The 16,757-nt window shown below is 40.1% G+C and overlaps 1 long non-coding RNA gene across 1 annotated transcript in view; it reads left to right on the top strand.

Annotated features, from left to right (window-relative positions):
• Positions 1-2,698: 2,698 nt before the first annotated feature.
• The window catches only part of LOC127037517 (uncharacterized), an 82,966-nt gene continuing 68,907 nt past the window's right edge, over positions 2,699-16,757 (top strand). The window contains exon 1 of the long non-coding RNA XR_007770378.1: positions 2,699-3,189. This is a non-coding gene — a long non-coding RNA (uncharacterized LOC127037517). The remainder of the gene's footprint in view (positions 3,190-16,757) is intronic.

Genomic DNA, 16,757 nt, shown 5'->3' with positions numbered 1-16,757 from the left:
TGCAGAATTGGGCCTATTCTGTATTTTTTTTCATAGTGTGATAGTGTTTCCCATTCCACATCACTGTTTGAACATCTGAAAACATGTTGCATTGAATTTGACTGCAAAATAGGTCAGTGAACGCAATCGTGTGACAGATGTGACCTATAATGAAACTCAATTGAGGGGAAAAAAAGTAACCTATTGAAATAAAACTGTCTAAAGATTTGTCGTAGATTTGTATTAAATTGTTCCTTCTGTTCTCTCTCATATATAAACCCACCACATAATTAGTGAACCAGGACACTGCATATTTGTGTGAGCTCTGGGGGAGGAACAAGGATATGGATTCACTAGCATGTTCTTTCATTCATATTGTGAATGTTCCTCTTTCATCATGGTTCTGTTCCTGAAGGATGCTGAACACCCCAGCACCTTCAACTCCATTGAAGTCAATGGGAATTCATGACATTCAGCATCTTGCCTTGCATTTGGGTGAGGGTGTGTGTGTGTGATGGAGGTTTCATTTGCAAATATTTCTGGCTTGAAAACCACGCTTGTTAAATTATTGAAAACAAAATGAATGTTATCGCTTAGCACCTTGACTATTTTATTTAGTTACTGTGGCCCTTTGCATAGGATCACTCATTAACACTTGATTTACAGTGCCCTTTAGGGATAATTTCAAACAATTTAGCTTACTCCACCCCCCCCCTTCCAAATGAGCAGCTAAATCACTCAGAGAGACTAATTGGACTTGCCTTTGAGCTAAATGAAGTCTGTAAACTCTGATCTATGAATCTGAAAGTTTTTCAGATGCTTCAGGCCGGTGGCTGATTTCATAGGCTTTGGAAAAGCTGTGGTGTTTGCCAGCCCAGTCTGCATTCCGTAGCCTGGATTTGCCTGGGCTTATTTAGTAGGAAGGTGATGTCCTAGCACATTGTCATGTACGTAAATTCCTTTTTGGGATGCTGTAGGTTCTATTAGATGCAGTGGATCTGAATCTCTGTTACATGTGTAAATTGGTAGCGCTTAAAGGCCACTATCAGGTTGTGCCTCATTGTGCTAGACGCTGCACAAGCAGATAATAAATGAAACCCTCCCTGCCACAAAGAACTTTCAGTCTAAACAGTGCTATCTTCCCAATTTGTTGCTGTCAGGGGATGTTTTTTTTAGAGTAATACTTTCTTTGGTTGCTTTGTTTTTGCAGTTTCTCTTAATCGCAGACCCTCTTTGAAGCAGTTATGGGGTTGACTCCTGCATTCCTGTGCAGACCCCAAAATTGCCTCTGAAATTGATGGGAATTTCAGGAGTGCAAGGAATACGGGCTTGCCCCAAGGGCGAGATGCTCAACTGGTATAAATCAGTGTAGCTCCAGTGGAGCTACCTGATTTACATCAACTGGGGTTCTGGCCCATAGTCTTTTTCAGTATGCTACGGGAGATTCCATTCTTTACTTCACTCTCAGCCATTTCTCCCTCTTGTTCTCTACATGGGCCTAGGTTTCTGCAGAGATGTGTGGCCGTGAAATATTTCCTTTAGGGTGGATGCTCGGGAGCTGAAATGTACAGAGTCATAATAATCTTGCTGCTCATTAAGGTGCTGTTCCTTCAGGATTTCTTTTTGCATTATCTGAGGTGTGTGCCTCCATCTTGCTGTTTTCACTAGTATTTCTATTCAGTTATACTTGGCACTGAGGAGTCTCCTTAAAACCTTCTTCATGAAGCGATAGTTTCTCAGAAAGGGAATGGACCTTGAAGCCTTGCACAGGCAAAGTTCATTGACGTTTGCCTTGTTTCTAAAACCAACCTGCCAAATGTTTTCAAGAACTGAATTGTCTTGTGGCTGCTTTGCACACACACTATTTTTCCTTTGATGCTGTCACCTAAATAGCCTGCCTTGTGCAACTCATAGCAAGATCCCAATGACTGGCCTTTGTTATAAAGTGTTGTTTTTGGCATTTCTTAAAGCATGGTTTCAAATTGTTTTTCCAAAGACAGACTATGTGTACCTTTTTACATTAATAAAATAGAGGACTTGTTTATATGGGAAAGGTGCACTGGTATAACCTGAGGTGTGAATTTAAACCAGTAGATTTAAACTGAGTCAAACTTCTGTGTACACACACTGATTTTGATATGGGGATAGCTTTTTTCAGTTTAGCTTAAATTGATTGAGAAAAGATTTAAGTTTAAACCAAAGTAAGCCCCCCCTTAAACTAAAATAAGAGCATCCACATGGATTTACACTGGTTTAACTATATTGGTTTAAAAACGGATTACATGAAACCTTTGCAACTTTTCCACATAGACAAGGTCAGAGAAAAAAGTTAGCATAGAGGTTAAGGCATTGGTCTGGGACTTGAGAGAGAACGCTGACATTCACTCTGCCACAGATTTTTGGTGTGACCTTGGGCAAGTCACTGAATCTTTCTGTGCCTCAGTTCCCCTTCTGTAAAAGGGGGATAGTAACACTTCCATTCTCCCACCTGTTTATTTACATTCTAAGCTCTTCAGGACCAAACTGTCTCTTTCCATCTGTTTGTATAGTGCTTACCAAACATTTCATATTAAGGCCTTTTGGTGTAACTGTAATACAAATGAATAATAGATTGTGATCATCTGTGTTTTGTGTTGCATTTTTGACATTTAAATTTTATTTGGCCTTGATTTTCAAAGGTGCTGAGCACTTATTGTAAACCAAGGAAGATGTGGGTGCTTAGCATCCCTGCAACAGACTGGTTATGCTTAATTATATTTTCCCCTCCAACTCTTAATTGAGAAAATAAAACACTGGCCAAGCAAATGATCATTATTTTGTGAAACACAGCTCTTTGGAACTCAGATTCTTTGTATCATCAGATTTAAAGATGAGAGCTGTCTATTAGGTGACATTGAAACAACTGGTTGCTGGAGAGTAGTAATGCTTTTCTGGTAGATATATAGCATTTTAGTTTCCTGTGCAGAATGAGTCAGTTTTAATATAGTAATAAAAGAGGCTAGAGATAAAGTAAGGTTCATATGAATCTTTTCCCTGTTTTTCAGGTTGTTATTAAGGAAAACCCTTGTTCTGTCCATTAGGTGGTGCCCACTATGCATTTTTGCATTTGTGGAGGAAAGAAAGATTCTAGAGACTTAGAAGCAAACAAAATCCATCCTTGTTAACATTACGAGAGGAGAATAAAGCCATTTCTTTATTCTTGTCATATAGGTAGGTATATATTTTTTTTCTATGTACTAACTGATTTTTGGATGTAATTAGTTGGTAAGGGGAAGCACATCTTTAGGTTTGATTAGATCCTCTATGTATGCTGAGAAATGACTTGTAATTTCAAGTCTAAGAATAGTAAAGCATTAACAAAGAGGCGGTTGTAAATAACATGAATATGTTTGATAATTATTTTGCCCATTTCCTGAAGGTTCCAAAAGTACTTTGCAGACACTACACCTACAGCAATTCTGATACGAGTGGAGACTGGTGGGAACTTTTGGAACATTACGTTGTTGTATTATCTGCCTGTTGTTATTGTTTATTGCCACTCAGCTCCTGTGTGTTGTGAAGACCCAATTCTGACTTCCTGATATCACAACATGCTGCTGTGTAAACAGTGGCTTCCCACTCTCATAGAAGAAAGGAATGCATTTGGAAGTGAGAGAATATGGAGGTCAGAAATGTGAGAATTAAGAGCCAAATCTTGCTGGTCTTTCCCTTAAAAATCAGCCATGCCTACCCACATGCGGAGGCCTAGCAGAAGTTGGCTTTAAGTTTGTGAAGAGCTTAAAGGTGGAGAAAGACCTATTAGGTCTCCCTGGGAAGTGCATAATTGTTCCCTATTGTATGTACTGTTGCAAGTGCTTTGTTCAATCTTGTTTTTAAATGTGCCAAGTAGAGAGGTTTCCACCACTTCTCTTGGTAGATTATTCCATAGGTTTTATAGATCTCACTATTAGTTTGCACGTGCATATCAAAAATAAGAAACTGTAGTTGTTGTATTGCATTTACCAAAAGGGATGACAGACTCCTTGCCTTCTTCTCTATTTTTTCTCATTCTTGTGCTCTCACTCTTTTATGGTCTTTTTGGTAATTTAATTTGGCAATAGAAGATCAAAGGACAAGGGCTGGCTGTGGCTTATAGTGTACATTTCATGGTAGCAACATAATTTTTAAATATTTTTAATGAGTCTATGTATTAACACACTGCTGGATCTCTATGGAAATACATCTGGTGTGCTAGTGACCACATTAGGTCTAATGCAGACATAGGGTAGAGGTATGAATTGACACGCTTGTGTACACGGGCATTATTCAAATTGCCAGCTCCACAGCTGCACTGAGTACTTAGAATTGCATATCTGTTCCTATATTTATATATGCTGTATTAAAGGTATTGTAAGCCTAATTTAACACCCAGTCGGGACTGCGTTTTCTGTTCTCTTGGCTTCTTCCTATCCAAATCCCCATGGAGGGAGGGTCACTTGATTCTCTCACCCTTGTTTCACTGCAGCAGTTGACCAGTTGGCTGGGATAGTCACGATCATTTGCCATCAGAATTTCTCTCCATATTTTGACCTCTATCTTGCAAGATGCTGATAGCTTCCTAAAAAGCACTGAGCACCCGTGAATCCCATTGAAATCAACAGGAGCCAAGGGTCTTTGGCCCCCTGGCAGAATCATGCCCTTTGCGATAGAGCTCTGTGCTATCTCATTTGCCCCCTGATTTAATACATCCAATTCATTAATTGGATCATTGCCTTCTTTTCCAGTTAATTTCCTGGGTATTTTTAAATGTTAAAATGTAGTTTTATAGTCTTTCATTATTTTTAGCCTTGAGCTTGAATATAATTGTCCATATAATGTAACTGTAAAAAACTCCCAGCTTCATATCATAAAGGAAGTTATTAATTGTCATTTTTGTGTACATCTGCAAGATCAAAACATGTTGGCTGATTACTTCTGTTTGTACATACCGTCTCTTTGATACTTCAATATGAATAACGTGAGTGTGTAATTTGAAAGTCAATTCTTCCCTCCCTGCTGCTTGTCATGGATTATTTTCCGGGAACATATTTACCAAATTGATTTTAAAATTTAGTAATTGCCCTTCTACAATGATTTTTCAATAGTCAAAGTGTCTAAGCACACTGGCAAAATATTTTCCTTGTTAGTTCAGTAGATACTTCATGCACATTGTGTCTTTGCCCAGACAAAGCTGAGTACATCTGGTTCATGCCCAATCTTCTCTGTTCAAGTGAGGCATTATTTAAAGGGACTCCGTTAATTTAGTTTAAGCCTCAAATTTAGGTTTTGTGCTTTAAAACATTAACCAAAAAACCCTACAGTCCAAAACCTGTTTCTAAAATCAAATATTTGTCTCAATGAGATTTGCATGTATACTTGGATTGGAAGCTCCTTGGGAGCAGAAACTGCCTCCTTGTTCTGTGTTTGTACAGCCCCTAACACCAAAGGGTCCTGGTGCATGACTGGGGCTTTCACAAGACAAATAATAATAATAAATTCTAATAGTACTGTGTGCAGCAGATGTTAGTACAAATTTAGGTTTTTACACGTGCAAAATTGCACATACACAAATGGAGGCTACTTCTAAAAATACAAGTACATTTTATTTTCAATGGATAGATTTTAAATTTTTAAAATTCATTTAATCATTTCCCCCTTCCCCACCCTCCCATGTTAGGAATCTGGCCAATATCGTTTTAGTGCAGGAGAACTGCCTTGGCTGTAAAGTGAAAGGGAAACAGTTCTATTTTCATTGCTAAAATACTTAAAATAAAAAAATAAATAAATTGAATGAAGTGCAGAAGGTAAACAGACTGTGCAAATAGTGAAAAGTAAAGGAGGTTTGAAGGCTGAGACTGTCAAAGCTGCCTAAGGGATCTGAACACCCAAATTCCATTAATTGTAATGGGCCCAATTCAGGAAAGCATTTAAGAATGTGCTTATACCTTAAAACTCAACAGTGGTTAAGCAGCTGGTGTGCTAAGACCACTGCCCATCATGCTGACCACTATTGTCTCCTTGTTTCCTGGTGCTCTCACATCTGTCTGTATCCACCTGTTCTTTCTTGACATATACTTAGAGTGTAAATACATTGGGGCAGGAACCATCTTTTTTTTTGTACAGCATCTTGAGGTCCTGATCCATGACAGTGGCTCCTGAGCACTACTGCAAGGCAAGTACTTAACCACATGCTTCAGGTGCATGGACTTCAGTGAAACTTAGGTACGTGCATAAAGCTTAACACATAGTTAAATGCTTTGCCTAACTGGAGCCACTGTGTCCAAGTCTCTTTGGATATGTCTGCATGGCCATAAAACCGCCTTAGGCTTTCGGGGCTTGGGCCGTGGGGCTGTAAAATTGCAAAGTAGACAAACGGGCTTGGGACCTCCAGCCTGAGCCTGAACATGTACTCTGCAATCGTATAGCCCCGCAGTCAGAGCCCCTGGAGCCTGAGTCAGCTGCCATGGCCAGCTGTGGGAGTTCTACTGTAGTGCAGCCGTACCCTCAGGCTTCTTTGAACATCTCTGCCTGCCCTACGCGTTCTTTCAGTTTAATCAGGGAAAGTTTTGTATCTGTAATTCAGTGAGGGATTTAAAAATAGATACCTTTTTTTGTATCTTGGCAGTGTCCCCTCTTAACAAATATACAGTGCGTATCAAATTCTTGTTTCTTGTTATGATATCATCTTGAAAGGGATATAGATGTCATATTTGTTTTAGATATGTCATGCTGTTTAGTGAACAAAGTTCTCTGAGTTTTCCATTTACCCAGTGCCTGCGCTCTAAGTGGATGTATATTTTTTGGCCACAATTATATCCACATAATCTTGATAGCCTCTAAGTTTACTAACCAAGCTGCAACACTGAGCCTGTCGTGCTAGGCCTATTTTTATTGGCTCTTACACAATTAAAATTTCTCAGACAGATAGAAAATCCCCCACCAAACTTCAGCGCTCTGCCTCATGCAGGGTTAATTCAGCCTGAGTGTAACTCCGCACTCTTAGCTTTAAAACGGTTAATACTCACTTCCATTTGGTTTGACTTTGGCTCCTAATTCAGAGAAGTTTACACATACATATCCCATCTCTTGTGCATACGATTAACTCTGCATGTTAATTTCTTTGAGGCTCACACGTCCCTTTTCAGAGGTGATGCCAGTTAACCTCCCCCTAAACCTTAAAGCATACAAACATTAAATGTGAAAACAACATACACACAATGCCCCAATCCCAAGTTGTGAACAAATCCCAGCTTGTTCTTTTTAGGAATTTAAAAATGATTTTACATTAACTTGTCTAGTTGTTCATTGTTCTGATTTGAAGTGTAAAGTCTGGAAATCAGTGTAACGTGATCCTGTTTTGTTTTTGAGAGGATGACTGGTTAATGTTACCAAAATCCTGCATTGAGAGCTCCTAGTGCAGATCCCTATGCTCATATACAGATCCAGACTAACACGGCTACCCTCTGATACTATGCTCATATAGATTCCCACTGAGAGTCCCTATGGATGCATGCTGGTGGATCTGATGCTGGATTAGCACTTAAACCCTGATTCAGCAGTCTGTCACTATTCACATTGACTTACTGGCACTAAGCTCAGTGGGCCAGATTTTTAAAGGTATTTAAGTGTCTGAAGATGCAGATAGGTGCCTAGTGACATTTTCAAAAGTGCCTAGATGTCTGTCTCCCATCGAAAATCCTATTAGGTGTCTATCTGCATCTTTAGTAGCCTAAATATCTTTAAAAACCTGGCCCTGTGTCTCCTCCATTCCCATTCCTATCAATGAGAGTTGAGAAGATTTAGCACGTCCCAGAATTAAGCCCTTTAAAGAGCTTTTAAAAAAGTTCCTCTTCCTTCTTTTTCCTGGAGCTGTTTTCAGGAAAGTTACACAGTCATTATTTTGTTAGCCATATCATGTTTGGTCTGGTCTACATTTGGGAGGGAGGGGGCGGGGTCGGTCTAACTTACACAACTTCAGCTAGGTGAATAATATAACTGAAGTCGACATACTTAAATGTCACTCTGCCCGCGCCTCTTGCGGCACTGGAGTACAGGAATCGACAGGAAAGCACTCGGGTCGATTTATCATGTCTAGACTAGACACGATAAATCGACCCCTGCTGGATTGAGCGCTGCCCGCCGATCCGGTGGGTAGTATAGACGTACCTTTTGTTAAACCCAATGCTCCAACCATTCAATATCCCAGGTCCCCACCACTGTTAATTGTCCCAAATTTGTTTGTGTCAGACTTATAAAGAGGTTGTGATGAAAATATTGCTTGTTGATTCATTTTGAAGACTGTTCTTCCTGAATAAATGAAACCTCTGGGTACTGTGTTGAATCCTCCAGCCGCACCGTAGTGATAATCAGAGTTTGTAAATGTAATCAACCTTGAGGTCTTGTTACTTCCACAGGTGCAATTAACATTACCATCTGCTAATCCATGATTAACGATGTTTACAAATATGCTACAACATGTTAAAATATGCCTGTACTCTTCCCCCACCACTTTGTGTGTGTGTGTGTGTGGTTACCATTAGAAGTGGGAGCATGAAAGGAATTTCCCGGTGGAGGGTTCTCAATACTCCACCATTAATTCACAGGACATTTTGTTTTCATTATTTAAAAGTGCTGTTAAACTCCAAACCAGCTGTAGGAATGACAAGTTCAAATCAAAAGGTCGCTGCCGCTAAATGGGATTTAATTGCATGGGTGTCGGGGCACTAACTGATGAATCTGAATAATAAAACTTTGTTGGAAGCGACATATGGCGTGGTTTAAAGTAAATTTTTATTGATCATCGCACAACTGATGTGTTAATGAAATGGCAGTGTTCGCTTTGAGTTTGATATTGATGTTGAGTTTTAATAATGTCACACAGGAATATAGTGGCACATGACTTTTAATGGGAATTTTTATAAAAAAGTTGGTTTTTATTAGTTGCCTTCTTCATTTTCACAAACAAAGCAATGTATTACAGCTCAAATACATGTCCTCCAGATCTATGTTACATGTAATTTTTCTGTAATTGGTGTAAGCATAAAAAAGCCATCATATTTGCCAGTTAAACTTAAGTTACCATGATATTGAAGTGTGATATTACTCTCTGTAAGACTTGTGTTACTCAAATATTGTATATAATCACTTTTTGTTTGTTACAGACATAGTTTTGTTATACACTGTGTATATGCATGGAATATTGCACCACTATCAACATTAAGGAACATTCATTTTTGGCAGACAAGGTCAAAACATTATTTGGTTACATGGGAAGATTATTAAACCTCACTATCCTTCAGTTTCACTGTTGGTAAAATAAGGATATTATAAAGCTAAAATTCAAGAAGTTTGGGTTTTTTCAGAGATTTAGGGGAGTTAGGTACCTAGCTTTAATTGAATTTTCAGTGCAATTTGGGCATCTAATTCTCCTAAGTTATTTGAGAAATCCTAGCCTAATATTTGTAAATTGCTTTGAGATCCTCAGATGGAAGTTACTATGGAAATGCATATTATTGTTATGCCCTCAATTACTAGGCTTACCAGGGTCTATTACAAAAGCCAGTAATATAGAATCATAGAAGTGTAGGGCTGGAAGAGACCTTGAGAGGTCATCAAGTCTAGCCCCCAGCACTGAGGAAGGACCAAATAAACCTAGACCATCCCTGGCAGGTGTCTGTCCAACCTGTACTTGAAAACCTCCACTGATGGGGATTCTACAACCTCCCTTGGAAGGTCTGTTGTGCTTACGTTTTCGGGAACATGGTATGTAGCACACGTACTGTAGCTGAACATTGTTTGCATTGATTTGCATCACCTACTGTGTTATTTTGTTTTAAAGTTGTTTGTTGTTAATGGATTTGGTAATTACGTGTGACCAGCTATACTAAACGGTTGTTTGGTGACTCAACTTGGTGTTATTCATTGTTCACGTGTCTGAAATCAGATCGGTACCATTCTTCTGCGTAGAACAGATGACATCCTCAGACCAGTTTGGTCTCTATGGATGTCAGTGCAAGAACATCATTGGCTATTGTCCTATTCACTTGTCCTAAGTGAATGGGACATAAATGGACAAAAAATTATTGTTGATTTAAATGGATGCACGATCAGACCCATAGTCTTTTTTGGATCCAATCCAGATTTAATGAAAATCTAAGTGGAATACAGTTCTCCCAGTCAGATCAAACTGGCCCCAAGAGTTGACCTTGTGTCTAAATTGTCCCCATATTGATGAGGATGAAGTGGAAGCACAGTGGGATTAAATGACGGCCAGATCCAATCTGGTCTCAATCCGGAAATTCATGAGAAAAGTGCTACTATGCCTGTTCAGATCATGCTGATCCCGGGAATCAATCCACGTTCCTCAAAGAAATTCATAGTTAATCATAAATTACTATGAGATGAATTTTCCTTTGAAACTCGCTTGGTTCCAGAAAGTCAGTATAGTTCACAGCCATGTAAAACTAGGTATGAATGAGAGGCGAATCATGTCCCGAGAGCCTGTGAAATGGTGTATTTTGAACTTGTCTAGTTTTTGTTCCTGGGCTCTCTTAGCAGCGACTAAATCCCAGCACCAGAGTAAAAATGGGAGAGGGGAAGGATGATACAGTGGGGTGAGTGCTAGCCTGGGCCTTAGGAGATCTCGGTTCAATTTACTACTCTGTCATAGACTTCTGGTGTGACTGATGGCAAGTCATTCATTCTGTGCCTCAATTCCCCATCTGTAAAATGGAGATAATAGCACTGCCCTACCTCTCAGGGGTCTGGCGAGGATAAAGAGTATAAGATGCTCAGAAAGTACGGTAATGGGAGCCCTATAAGTACCTTATCATGACAAATGTCCCAAAGAAAGTGCATCTCTGTTTGTCCCTTCATCTATCACTCTGGTGCCTTTTGTGAAAAGTAATACCTGCCAAAGTATGGAGAGATGCAACAATTGTACCCTTTGAGCTCAATAAAAATAGCTGTTGGTAGATTCTGAATTGTGGAAAGCTTTCAATGCTGCTTTTCTTTAGCGCTGGAATTATTCTGTTAACAAACTGTATATGTTTAGAGTATGTGCCGCGTACGGCACTTATTGAAACCAGGCAGTCTTGGACATAACACACTGGGGTTCCAATATAATTACCCTTCTCTTGTCTTTTTTCTGACTTGGGTTTCCCCCCCCCCCAGGTGTAATATGGAGTGTGCATTACAGGTCTATGTTTATTAAGCAATCACTCCTTATTTGCCTAGCATGTGACTTAAAATATGGGGAAAGGTAATTGAGTTGCATGTAATGCTTGCTTATAATCAATAGTTTATATATTGTAAAATGTAACAATGTGGTATGAATTTGATGCAAAGTTAATGCTGCCAATTTTTTTCTGTTGGCCTGTTTTAGAAGCTGCAAAATCAGCAGAGTTTTTCATGTGCTCAATAAGTGATGGATTAGTTGTTTTCTTTGAACATCTAAAAATTTGATCCCTTACGTCATGTAGATACTAAGATCCTGTAGCTGCTGTTCTTTTGAGCGCCAATTTCATAGAGCAACAGATCTACTAGCCCCAGTTCAGCACAGATGTATACATCTTAAACATTTTAAAAACATGTCTCGGGCTAAAGATTTTTGTTCTTAATCCAAATGTCTTGAACTATTGGAAAATAACGTTCAAGCCAAGGATTATTTATACTGTGGCTGCTTTGGACGCTGATTGCACAAATTTATCAACTCACTACAAAAGTGGCATCGCTGTGATGAGAGGATATGTGTTCAGATGAATAATACTACTTGGCACTAATATTTATTTATTTAGATTTATGCAGAAATAAAAAGGGGCTACACTGAGGGTCTTGTATAGACAACAGAAACAAGTAAAACACCAAACTCCTTTCCCCACAAAATCTGATTTCCTTAAAAAAAAACAACAACCCCTCTCTGCAGCACCAAGCACAAGTAGATGCATCTTGTAGTATGTGCCCTGAAGGTCAAGAGACCTGGGCTATTTAGGACTGAGAGAAGCTTGTTGCAAAGAAAGGGCCACACACAGAGAATGCTCTACAATTAGTCCATGCTCCTTTAATATATTAATAGCTACCTAGTGTGTATGTATAATACATGTAAATGTGTGTGTGCGCATATGTATACTGTGTGTAATTGCTTTTTATCCCTAGATCTCAAAGAAGGCTGAGTATGATCATTACATTTCACAGATGGAGTATGTGAGGCACATAGGGGTGAAATGATGTCCCCAAGGGCATGAGTGAGTCAGTGTCAGAGCTGTGAATAAAATCCATGTCTCCTGATTCACCTTCCCATGCCCTTTTCACTGCACCATACTCCCCTTCAAAAGTGCCCGATAGGACAGCGCATCCTGGCAAAAATATTATATCCTGAGATACATGCATTACTGTCGGCAGGATTCAGGTACCATTGAGTACAGTCTCACTGCTCCCTGCTGCCCAAAGAAGACAACCGCATGCCTCCACATCTAACTGTTAAGCTTTACCTTTACACAGTCAAGGCCTGATGTTCAAATCCATCTAACTCCTTCACCCATCACTTTTTTGAGTAGAGGACTTCCACATTTTAGGTGTGGAAGAAGGACACAAAGCAAAAATGGAAGGAAGTGCAATTGGCAGAGCAGAGGGCCAGATAAGGCAATGAGAGCTGAGATATAGGCAGGGGAAGAAATGTCTAGAGCAGTGATGGTGAGGTCTAGGAGCTGGAGGTTGTGTATAGTTTGATCAGCATATACAAGATGTCAGAGTGAACCAAATGGTGTCATTGTGCACGTTGGGAAGAATGCCTTGCATTTCTGCAGTGCTTTCAGGCAAATCTACATAGTGTCATTTAGTAATGGCAAGGAAAATTGCTAATGCCACTTTCCTTGGCTTTCCATGTGGGATTATTATTGAGACATAAACACCACCAAATTGTGCATCAATTCTGAAGAATTGAGTAGCTTTGCAATCTCACACAAAGATTCTCTAAAAGCCCAATGAATAACATTGGCATACATAGACTAAGAACCGGCTTCCCCCTCAAAAAAAATCACCTACATTTTTCCAAATGGATCATAGGTGAATTGGCAGCATTATAATATTTAAAAGTGACTGGGGATGCAAGTATGATGTGCTAGGATTTGTATTACCCAACAGAATAAATTAGGCAGCAGTGTCTGTCAACATGTTCACAGCTTTACCTAGCCTCATTAGCACCTCTCAGCAAAGCGGCACTTGTTTGAACTATATCACACAAATATTTTACTTTAGATTTCATCTGTGCCTAATATACATTTTGATATAAACAAAGGTATTAAATGGCCTTTCATATCCTTTCCTAATGCCTTTTTTAATAGACGGTCCTGAATTAAAAACATATATATGTGACTCTAAGAATTTTCTAAGTGACACTGAAAACCTATTGTAAAGTAGGATTTCTTCTTGCAAAATTATTTTAATGAGGTTCTGGTTTATTTTCTGGGTATATTTTATGTATTTAATCCTCCAGAGGGGTTTTCAGAGGCAGCATCTCATTTTCAATGCCAGGGAAAACTACCTTTCTGAAATGCATGGAGGGAAAAAAAACAAACAACCCACCACCAGAGGAAAATGTATGAGATAAGAGTAGACTTGAAAAGCTTTGAGGTGGTTTATGGCTTCTCTTGAAAGAATAACAGTTTGTGTGTTTTTGTTATGTTGCAGTTTAATGATGCTTGCAGAAAAAAGATAAGGTAGAAATGGAAATATAAAATTAAACCAGGAACTCTAATGTGCTTATTTTAGTTACTAGTATTACCTGGGGAAAATGTACTCAGAGTTCTTTATCTAGTCTAAATATTTGCTTTTGTAAAAGGAAGGGCCGCTAGCACCTTGCAAGATCAGGCCCTATGTTAAAACATTCCCATGTATTTCGACACTTTGCAGGGGGGCATAACTGGAAGTTAATTTTTTTTTCTCCCCCACTTCTCTCTGCTTTATACCAAGTGCTGCAGTAATTCTGACTGTTCGATTCCCAGTTTGATTCCTTCTGGTATCTCCTTGCACCCCTTTAACAGATTCATCAATGGCTTAATCACCAGTAATTGCAAGTTGTACTTTTACTTTCTCTTAAAGTTCATGCAGTGTTTTGATCTTTAATTGTGTGTGGAGGGGGGAGCTGGCTCATGCCCAGCCTGCGTGCTATTTTATTTAGATTAGATGCTGTTTTTGCGTCTCGCCTTTTGTTTTTAGGGACCTGAGATACTCTAAGTGGCTTTCTCTCTGAATTCTTTTGGAGACAGCTCCTTTGGCTCTCCTTGGGTCTTACTGCCAGTTCTGATGACAGATGTTTAAATTGTCTAATCCAAAGCTTCAACTGCAATTGTCCAGGGTCCAATAGCAGAGTTTCTAGGCTGTGCTGTTGTCACGCACAGCAATCTCACACACCCCTCCAGTGACCCACATGCCTGCACAGAGTAAAGGTCTGGAAAGCAGGAGATTTTCTGACACGGAGACAGAAAGGGGGCTTGTTGCCCATTTAAAAAATCTTTTCCACCTCTATTTTGTGGCTTTTTTCTTGCTTTCCCCCTTTTTTTTGTTTGTTTTTGGGGGCATCTCTCCTCTCGACTCCCCATTCTCCATTTGTTGCTGCTTTATTTTGTGCCTTTCCCTCTGCCTCCTGTATTATTATCATGAATTTTGGAGGGGGCAGGATTCCTTGTAATCTCTCCCCTTGCTTTTGTAAACTCTTTGCAGGAAGAGCAGCTCAGTGGAAGGGCTGGAAAGGGCTAGTCCTCATATCCTGAGATCGCAAGCTGTATGGGGCATGGCTTGTCTTTTAACCATGTGTATATACAGTACCTAGCATAAGGAGAGGCATGATTCCTGATTAGGACTTCCAGGCACTACCACAATCCAAATACTAAACAATAATAATCAACATCACCAGCTGACTAGCCATGAAAGGGGAAATTCCCAAAAGCACCCGTGTGAATGAGGCTCCCAGCTCCCATTGACTTTCCCATTGAAAATCTCCCTCCTGGTCATTTTTCCTTCTGACATACTTATGTGCCTGGAGTGCTCATGCTACTACTGCCCATGATGTGCATATTCTGTGGATATGCAGAGACCATCAGTCTGGCCCTGTTCACTCCCTCAAAATTCATCTAAGAGACGTATTTCAAAACATATTTGTCTGCTCTATATTCACTTCTGCTGAGCTTCTTATTCCCCAGCCATTCACGGTGGTGAACCTAACCTAAAACGGTAGCAATGACTTGATCAGGGCTAGGTTCAGACTAGAAGACATTGCCCATTGTAACAGCATTGTGCAGGTACCTCCCTTGGTGGTAGCGCCAACAGGCTTGTGCTTGAAGAAGGCACAACGGCTGTAAGAGTGCATTTTGCCATTTGCTACACCCTTTCATAGGCTGCAGTATATGATCCTTTCTGTGCTGGCCCAGCGCTGCTAGTCCCTATACGAGCCTCAACCCCTGCACCTCCTCTGCAGTTTCTAGCACCTGGTCCTTGCATACTAAGAGCAAGATTGTTCCTGGGCACCTGCTCAGTAGTGCCATCTCCATCACCACCCCCCTGGTGCACCTGTGACCTAGCTACAATCCACATGCCACTGTGGGGGAGCAGCAGCACTTCAGAATCATTTGCCAGCCAGGGATGGTATTTATGGAAATGAAATTCGTTACAGAATGCTGTTTTGAGGGAAGATGGAACATGGGCTACTCAAGGAATTTCTTTGCCATGTAATGACTGTTTAGTGCAGAGCATATTAAGAAGTTAAATACTCCTGAGTGAGATCCGTTGACGTCAGTTTGGAAATCTTTACAGCTGTAGAGAAATGACCCTTTAAAGAACAAGAGGACTGGCTACACTAGGCTGGCAGATGTCCCTTGTTTATAGGTTTCAGCCTAGACTGCATTGCATACATGCCTTTCATGGTGGTGATGTCAGGATTATTAATTACTCAGTGCTTTAATATGCAAAATTGAGTAAATACTAAGTACTAGTATAATGTTAGAACCGACATTTAATGGATTTCATTCTGTTTCTATCAGGGCTTTGGAGTGGAGTCTGGAGCTGGAGCGTGGACCAGTAGGTTTTTGCCCGGAGCTGGAGCAGAGCAATTCAAAAATTTGATTGCTCCAAATCCTGGGTTTCTGTCCTTTCCGGGAAAAGCCCTCCAAAAGTTGCTTGCATGTGTTAAAAATCAGTCAATGCTTATGTTTCTATGGTGGTTCCCAGTGACAATAAGTAATATCCATGCAGTGTGGTTGTTACTATTTATTATTCATTTCTTGTATTGTGGTAGTGTCCAGAGGCCCCAATCAGGGATCAGACCTCATTGTGCTGGGTATGTGTGCACACAATGAAAAGATGGTCCCTGCCCCAAATAGCTTGCAGTCTAAGGGCGATGCCTAGTGTCTTAGGTCATGTGTACGCTGCGCTGCAGTTCAGACGATGGGAGTGTGAATAGGAGTGAGCACCAAAGTGCTGCACTGCAACTCCCCCTTGTGGACACGAACTAAGAGGTTCCTAGTTCATGTTACTCTAATCCTGTTTGAAGAGGATTAGGTTAACACAAACGAACTGCCCACAGCACCCACATGGGGGAGTTACAGGGGAGCACTTTGGTGCGCATTGCTATTCACACCCCTGTAGTCGGAACTGTGGGTCAATATAGATGTAGCCTTAGAGTTCAAATCTGGATTCCATTTTACATTTCTCCTTGCCTATTACCATTCTGGGCTTTTTGTTTTCTTACAACGCAAGGCCATTCAGGG

This window comes from Gopherus flavomarginatus, chromosome 19, assembly GCF_025201925.1.
Source record: "Gopherus flavomarginatus isolate rGopFla2 chromosome 19, rGopFla2.mat.asm, whole genome shotgun sequence".
Taxonomy (NCBI): domain Eukaryota; kingdom Metazoa; phylum Chordata; order Testudines; family Testudinidae; genus Gopherus; species Gopherus flavomarginatus.
Note: the sequence above shows the minus strand (reverse complement) of the source record. Positions and strands in the feature narration are given on the sequence as shown.